This window comes from Sciurus vulgaris (assembly GCF_902686455.1).
Source record: "Sciurus vulgaris genome assembly, chromosome: 5".
NCBI lineage: Eukaryota > Metazoa > Chordata > Mammalia > Rodentia > Sciuridae > Sciurus > Sciurus vulgaris.
Genome location: NC_136465.1, coordinates 153,583,096 through 153,591,979, shown reverse-complemented (window position 1 = coordinate 153,591,979; position 8,884 = coordinate 153,583,096).

The window sequence follows — 8,884 nt, the reverse complement described above, 5'->3', positions numbered from 1 at the left end:
CAATGTTTTACAACAGGGCGTAGATTCTGGTCAATAGTTTCTGGTAATCATTCTGTTTGATCACTATCTGGCTATCTGGCTCAATTTACCCTTTTATTCTCTGTTTGGGGCTGTTTCTTGGAACAGCTTTAAGGGCTTTGTTCCCATTCCTGGGAGGGTGACCTTAGGGAGTTGAGATGACTGGGAGGGTGACCTTAGGGAGTTAAGATAACTGGGAGGGTGACCTCAGACAGCTTAAAAAAATGTCCATTCTTTCAATGGCATCAAGAAAGAGCATACTAAGAAACTTGGCTAAGTAGCTATCTACCTAGAGTTTCCCATATATTTGCCTTCCCACATTTTCCTGCTCATAGGGACTCCAAGTCCTTTCCCTTTTGTCTTGTCACTTCTAACCTAAATCATTGTTGTTTGGACTGGGGTGTAGTTCTGTGGTACAGCACTTGCCTCACATGTGTGAGGCCCTCTGATCCACTCCCAGCACTGGAAAAAAATTTATATACATATATATGCATATATGCATATACATATATACACACATATATATCTACAAGATTTTTGTGTATGCATATGCAAATTTTATATGTATACATAAAATTTTATAAATGCATATAAAATATATAATTGTGTATATATAAAATTTGTATATATAAAATAATTTGTATATATATATGATATATATTTGCAGAGATGCCATATAGGTCCAAATTCTAAACATCACTTGGAAGCACTCTTCACTGAGGTCTTCCATGTGTATGTGTGATGGTGTGCATGTTCATAAACTTCTGTTTTTCTTTTCTTAACTTATTTTTTGTCAATCTAATTTGCAAAAATCAATGAATCTATGATGGTTAGAGGAAAGAACTTTTCCCTCCTTCCTCTACACTTTAAAACAAAAGCTAATACCACAAGAGTAAAGACACTGATAGAAGATTTATTTCACCAAGATTTGGTCATTCTCTGGGTGTGGAGGTGATTACAATCACTGTAATCCCAGTGATTTGGGAGGCTGAAGTAGGAGGATCTGAAGCCGGCCTGGGCAATTTACTGAGACTACAACTCCATCTTATAGAACAAAAAGGACTAGGAATGCAGTTCAGTGGTGGCATGCCCCTAGGTTCAATCCCCTGTACTGTCAAAAGGAAAGAAGAAAAAAAAAAAAAAAAAAAAGGAAGAAAAGAAAAAGATTTAGTCATTCTAAAATTGTTTGGGCTTCAGAGCACATCTGTAAAATACATAAAGTAGAAGTAGCCAAAACTACAAGGAAAACCCACAAATCTGCCATCAGAGTGGGAGATTGTAAGATATTCTATCAAACCAGGTGTGGTGATACATGCCTATAATTCCAGAAACCCAGGAGACTGAGGCAGGAGTTTCACAAGTTCAAGGCCAGACTCAGCAATTTAGTGAAACTGTCTCAAATTAAAAAATAAATTAGAACAAATGAAAATAATTAAAAAAAAAAAAAAAAAAAGAACCAACAGTTCAGGAGGCTCAGACAGGAGGATCACAAGTTCAAAGCCAGCCTCAGCAACTCAGCGAGACCCTGTCTCTAAATAAAAAACACAAAAAAGGGCTAGGGATGCAGCTTAGTGGTTAAGCGCCCCCTGGATTCAATTCCCAGTACCAAAACAACACAACAAGACATCTACATCAGTAACTAATCACGAAAGATAACAGGGCCGGGCGTGTATGGAGGATTTGAACAATGCAATTAACACGCACAATGTAATGGACACATGTAGACACTCATAGCTGACAGCTGTGTTGCATGCACTCCTTTCAGTGGCCTATGAAAAATGTATTTGTCCAGGAAAACATACAAAAAAGACTTGTAAAGGACTACTGTATGAGGAACATGTTTTCTATAATACAAATGAATTAGAAATGCATTTTAAAAGAATTTTTTAAAAATATTGTACATTTTGAGAATTTAAGACATATGTAAGAGGTTCCCCTCTTTGGTATACGGGATATTTTTCACCTTTACCCTCAGATTGAGGGGTTTGTAGACTGATTGTTTTTCTACCTCATCACCTATCCTTTTTGTTATTCTTCCCACTCAAAGGTGAGCAGATTTCCTTTGTTCAGACACCAATATTAGAGCTTGGGTTCTTCAGGCATCTACTTTTTAACTTATTTGTGTTAGTTCATTTTACATTTTGCTCATCTTTTTTTTTTTTTTCTTTTTCTTTTTCTTTTCTTTTCTTTGTACTGGGGATTAACCCAAGGGGCACTTTATCACTGAGCCACATCCCGCGTCCCTTTTTTTTTTTTTTTTTAAATATTTTTTTAGCTGTAGGTGAACACAATACCTTTATTTATTTATTTTTATGTGGTGCTTAGGCTCAAACCCAGGGCCTCACATGTGCCAAATGAGTGTTCTACCACTGAACTACAGCCCCAGTACCCTAGTCCTTTTTATTTTTCATTTTGATACAGGGACTTGCTAAGTTGCTGAGGCTGGCCTCAAATTTGTGATCCTCCTGCCTCATCCTCCTAAGCTGCTAGGATTTAAGAATATGCCACCATACCTGACTCTGTTTTTCCTTTGAAAATGGCCTGGTTCTTCCATTTATGTATGATGTATCAAAATGAAAAATACACTGTCATGTATAACTAATTAGAACAAATAAAAAATATTTCCTTGATTCTTTTCTCTCTCTCTCTCTCTCTCTCTCTCTCCACAAACACGCACACACACACAAAGCACAAATTAAAAAAAAAAAATAAATAGAAGAGTAGAGGAAGAATAGGGGGAGGAAGGAGGGGAGGGATTTCCTTGATTCTTATAGTCAAAGTGAACTACAACCTGTTTATTCATTTCACTCATATTTTTAAGTATTTACTATATATCAGACACTTTCCGGGCATTGAATATATAGTAGTGTACAAGAGATGGGACCTACCCTGCCTTTATATTCTAATAGGGGGAGCAGATAGTAAATAACATCAATACCGGGCTGGGGTTATGGCTCAGTGGTAGTACTTACCTAGCATACATGAATCCCTGGGTTGGATCCTCAGCACCACATGAAAATGAAGTGAAGGTATTATGTCCACCTACAACTAAAACAAAATATTAAACAAACAAAAAACCCCATCAATATGTAAAATATGTAATATGATAGACAGTAATGATTAGTGAAGGATTAGAAGGATGGAATTAGATAGTGATATGACTACTTTTTGTGTAATAGCACTGCAAATAACCTTTGTCCCAAAGAGGTACAGGCAATCTGTTATAACCTAACAGTTCATTTTCTTGCAAGATGGAGCATTACCCAATTTTTTAAGTGTGTGTGTAATTTAGTAATCATATTTTAGCATATTTTCTTCCAGTGACTATAAATACATCTGTTTGTCTTGTGCCCCCCCCCCAACTGGCTTTGCCATTCTATTCATAAGCTCTTCGACTACATATATACTATTGGAGACATGATTTTTAGCTTTTTAAAATCATACATTGAATGCAGTCTAGGTACTTCTTATTTATTATCTATCTTTAATGAACAAAAACATAAAAAAATGCCTATTTAAAAACAAAACTATAGAGATTAAAAAAAATCTTATGAATTGTTTTTTTTTTTTTAATAATGTTGATAGACTATTAGGCATTTAAAAATGGAAATTATGAAGACCACACAATTATGAGATGAAATCTTATGAGAATGTTAAAATATATAGATAAGTACAAAAAACACTCGACTTTTCTAAAATACTATTGTCTCTTTACTAGTGTAACTAGTACAATAGTTAGAGTAAACATTGGAAATGCTTAGTTGTACAGGCTCTGAAGTCAGGCTGCTTGGTTTCAAATCTTGGTTCAATCTTAATGATTTGGACAAGTTACTTAATTTCTTCAAACCTCAATACTCACAGAATTGTTGTGAAGAACAAATTAAATAATGAAAGAAACTCAGAAGGTGAAAAAAAAGAAACAAAAAAAAAGAAAAAAGAAACTCAGAGGGTGCTAAGTACCCAATAAATGTTAGTTGCAAAGTTTCTATTTAGCTATTTTCTCTTTCCAATGAAAATTACAATGTGTAAAGTAATATAGTACAAGTAAGTAACCATTGGAAATTCTTAGTTGTGCAAATTACTTTAAAAGTGGGCGGGGGATATGCTCAGTTGGTAGAGTGCTTGCCTTGGAAGCATAAGGCCTTGGGTTTAATCCCCAGCACCACACACACACACACACACACACACACACACACACACACACACACAAATCTCACCATTGAGAAGTTCTATTTAGGAAAGTTATTTAAAAAATCATAATGGAGGGCTGGGGAGATAGCTCAGTTGGTAGAGTGCTTGCCTTGCAAGCTCAAGGCCCTGGGTTTGATCCCCAGCACCACAAAAAAAAAAAAAGAAAAAGGAAAAAAAAATCATAATGGATGAACTTTTTATCTACTAGGACAGTTCTTTTATTACCTTGTGGAACATGTTACAAGTATAGTAAATTGTATTGTTCGGTCAAACCTAGGTCTCAATAAATGGTTGAATAAAAAAAAACAAAGAAAAAAACAAACTTCCTAAGTTAACTGTTGCTTGTCTAAGCAAGTTACAATACAAGGAAAAGATTTGGCAAGCACATTTATGTAGAGGATTTACACTTGTCCCAAACATTAGTAGTTAGTAATTATTGAAATAACAGAAACAAACTTCAAATATGAAAATACCATGCAATGAAGCAAAACAAAAATAGACATGTTTCCTTTAAATTGTTGGCACATTTATTAATGACAGCTTCCTAATGGGTTCAGAAACTACTGTGCAGGCTTGAAAAATGACTTGGTAGTTCCAAATGTCTTAAGCCTTTAAAAGTGTTAGGTCTTTCCAAGTATCTTTAATTACTTAAGTTAGAACAAAAGATAGAACAAGTCCATTTATTCTATTCTAACTTACAGTACTTTAAATCCAACAAGTTTGTCAATATGGAGAGACAAATATATTCATTTACCTAACAATTCTCTCAACTTTTCAACTTAAAATTGCTCTACTCTGGGAATGTGGGATGCAGCTCAATGGTAGAGCGTATGTTACCACAAGCATGGCCCAGAGTTTGATCTCTAGCATCAAAAGAGAGAGAAAGAGAGACAAAAAATTGCTCCATTATGTTGATTATATGCTATTTCAGTATATTAAGAGGATTTAAAGATTTTTCTCATTTTTTAAATTTTTCTCATTTCTTAATCAAAACTAAAGGAACTTCAAGCTTCTTCCTGCCATTTTATAAATTATAAAATAGTTTCTTGAGAGAACAATATTTTAATCTAGATTTCAAATGAAATGAGCAAGTAACTTTTTTTTTTTCTTTTAAGGCAACACTATGCTCCTTGACTTGGGGAAAGAGGCATCAAGGAAGAAGGAAACAAGGATATGATATTTTCCTAAAGTTGTTCTTTAATTTTATTCTCAGATTATTTATTTTATTTTTTTAGTCAAATAAATGTCAATTTTATATTTTAACCAAAATCTGTCAATAAACTCTTTTGAATCCCATTTTTAGCAAAATAGCCTTTATTAGCATCATCCTAAATTAAGTTTTAAAAATGCATATAGTATTATTTTTGTGTTATTTTCCAGATGTTGATAGGAAGTTTCTTTAACATCAGTTACAAGTGATGATATAAATGAGGGATGACTGCCCTCAGTTATCAAGTATGTTTTTCTCCCTTGACAAATAAAACTTTCTTCATAGTACAAATAGATACAGATGGGGGAGGGGGACTGTTTTGACCAGAATAAATATTAACTAAAGTGTTTCATCATCTCTGTTCTTCCATCTTGCTACCATCTCCAAGTTTTATGTTGCTAAGACATTTTCTGATTAGTATTTTACAAAGTACTATTTAGCTATTTGACCTCTACCTAGGATGTACTACTTTAAAACTTCAGATTATTCTGAACCCACAGGCTTAAGCAACTTACTGTTAGAATTAGATGGACTCTGGAATCTTCTACCATAGAGTTGCAAATCATAAGGGGAGATGGACCTATTGTAAGTTTAAATTCTATACAACTCATCATTCTAATTATGTCATCTAGGGAGGCCAGCTGGGTAGCTGTCAAAAGACCTCAGGAAGTTCATTTACATTGGTAAATTCATTGGGGAACAGGCTCTGAATCTTTCTTTGTAGGTTCAAAACTTGAATTTTTCCAGCACATGGAAAGTAAATTATTTTCTTGAGAACTCATATTATTCAAACTTAGACTAAAATGTCATTTTATTAATTCACCAAGGGCAATAAAATTTTCTTGTTAGTTGTGCTTCATCAACAGGACTCTTTAAAGACAAAACTACATGGAACCCAAACGTGAATGATTTATAGTCAAAAACTTTTGGAAGACTAATTAGAACAACAACAATGAAAGAATGGCAAAAACAAATGAACCAACTTTTAGAAGTGTGCATTCAGAGCAAGAGATCTTTTCCCTATAATAAGCTTGAGTACAAAATATAGCCACATCTAGGTTACGCAGCTCAGTGTGAGAGTGGGAAATTGGGGATAAATAGGAATTAGACTGATGAGTGTAGGGAATATTCCAGGCATATGGCAAGAGCGTAAATTATAGCTCAGAAGTAAGAGAGAGACTGTGATGGGTATGGAAAACTGCAACAGTTCAGTATGCCTGGAGTGTATGGTACAGAAATATAATGTCAAGGGATGGGGCAGCCCTAGTGGGGCAAGTGCATGTGAAAGTCTTGAATGCCACAATAAAGAGTCTGGGTAAACGGTCTTTCAAAATGGGGGACTGGTGAAGAATTTAAAGTAGGCGCTAACAAAGATCAGGTTTATGCTTTAGAAATATCACTCTGATCTTAGCACAGAGAATGAATTGGAGAGATGCAAGATCAAAAACAAAAAGATGAGTTAGTAACCTACATTAAAATAAAATGACACAAAAAGGGGTGTAGTAAGGTAAAATTTATAGGAGTAACTCATTAATTGGATATGGGTAGAAATAAAAAGGGAACAGGTTAGCATGATGTTGAGATTTCTAGCTTGACAAGCACTGATAAAGGAGCCTGGGAGCTCGTGTGACATGAAGGAAGGGTGTATAGAACAGGGAGATGATAAGTTCAGTTTAGGGTTTGGACATTTTTAATTGCACTCTAGAGTTTAAATGAGTGAGTTCGTTAGGCTGCTGAACAGCCAGGTTTCATATTCAGAAGAGATCTACACTGAGATTTGGGCATCACCAGCAAATGCATAATAAGGAGATAGAAACCACAGGGTGACTGATAACCCATTGAGAATGTATGGGGGAGGATAATTATGGTCCTGGAGTTGACAGCCTGGGTGTGATCCACTTTGCTTAGCCACAATTATTAAAATCAACAAATAAGTACCTGTCACCTTTTTGTATGCATTCTGCAGTCTGTTCAAAGTTGAGCAGGCCTTATATGACTAGAAGCTCCAGGAGAGCAGCAGTATGCATTTTAGTCCTCACTTTATTACACCTCCATAAATATTGTTGCTGGTCTTATGCCAGAGAGACTTCCTGTGTTTGACTACAGCTGGGGAAACTGGAGGACCATATTGTGGAGAGAAGCTGTTGCCATTGATTTGACTTTGGGAACTTTGCCCATACAACATATGATATAACACAGAATAAAGAAACAGGAGAAATAGACGTACAAACTTTCTACCTGATTAGACAATATGGCCCCAGACAGCTTTTGTTATTGTACATTTTTTAGAGCAAGATTGGATTGAAATACATGGATGTTTAAGCAGAGTAATCATCTTGACTCTTTAATAATTACTTAGGAAGGGAAGGAATAAATAGATATATTCTTAAAAATTGTGTATGTCAGGAAAGATAAACACCACATGATCTCACTCATGTGGAATTTTAAAAAGTCAAAAGAAAAGCTGAGAGTAGAATAGTAGTTACTAGAAAGTAGGGAGAGTAACAGGGAGGAGGGATGAGGAGAGTCTGGTCAACAGTTACCATGTTAGATAGGAAAAATTAGTTCTGGTCATTCTATGGCACAGTAAGTAAATATAATTAATCATGATGCACCATATGTTTCATGATTGATAGTTTTTGATAGAAGGTTTTGAATGTCCTCACCATAAAGACATGATAAAAGTTTAAGGTGATATATGTGCTAATCATCTTGCTTTTATTATTAGCCAATGTGTACATCTCATGTACTTCATAAGCAGGCAAATATTGTGCAAATCAAAAAATTAACATTAATAAAAAAGAAACTCATTTAAAAGTGTTCTTCTCTTTGTGATCACAATAAAGAACTAATTAAATTTATTTACTGCATGTGATTTTTGAAATAAGACAATTTCTTGGAACACATATTGTGCTAACAATTACATAATAAAATATTCCATTCATTTGTGTTAAACAGTTTTATGCTAGCTTTGTTAAGTCATGCCATGTCACTTCCACCACATTTTACTCATTTGAAATAAGTCACTAAGTCCAGCCCAATTTCAAGCAAAGAATTAAAACCTACCTTTTGGTGGGATGAAAGTCACTGAAAAGGCAGGTGTGTTTTAAATTACTAGTCTGAGGAAACAAAGAGTCCATTTTGGAAGAGTAATCTAATTGTTTTACTACTAACAACCTGTCTAAAATTTGTCTTCCTCTTTTCCTTCTCTTACTCCTTTCTTTCTTCCTTCAATCTTTCTTTCCCTTCCTTCTGTTCCCTTTCCTCCACCTCTTTCATTCAGTGCCCATCTAAATTCTAAGGCTATTAATGCAAAATGAGCCCAGGGACCTTCATTATATACTAGTATCTCTAGTGATGTTCAGCTGCTCTTGTGTAGTAGAGTAGGTGGATTGTTGGGTTTAAACCAGGTTTGTATTTTGTTAAATGAAAACAATGGAGTAAGAGAGACAGGTAACATCAAGA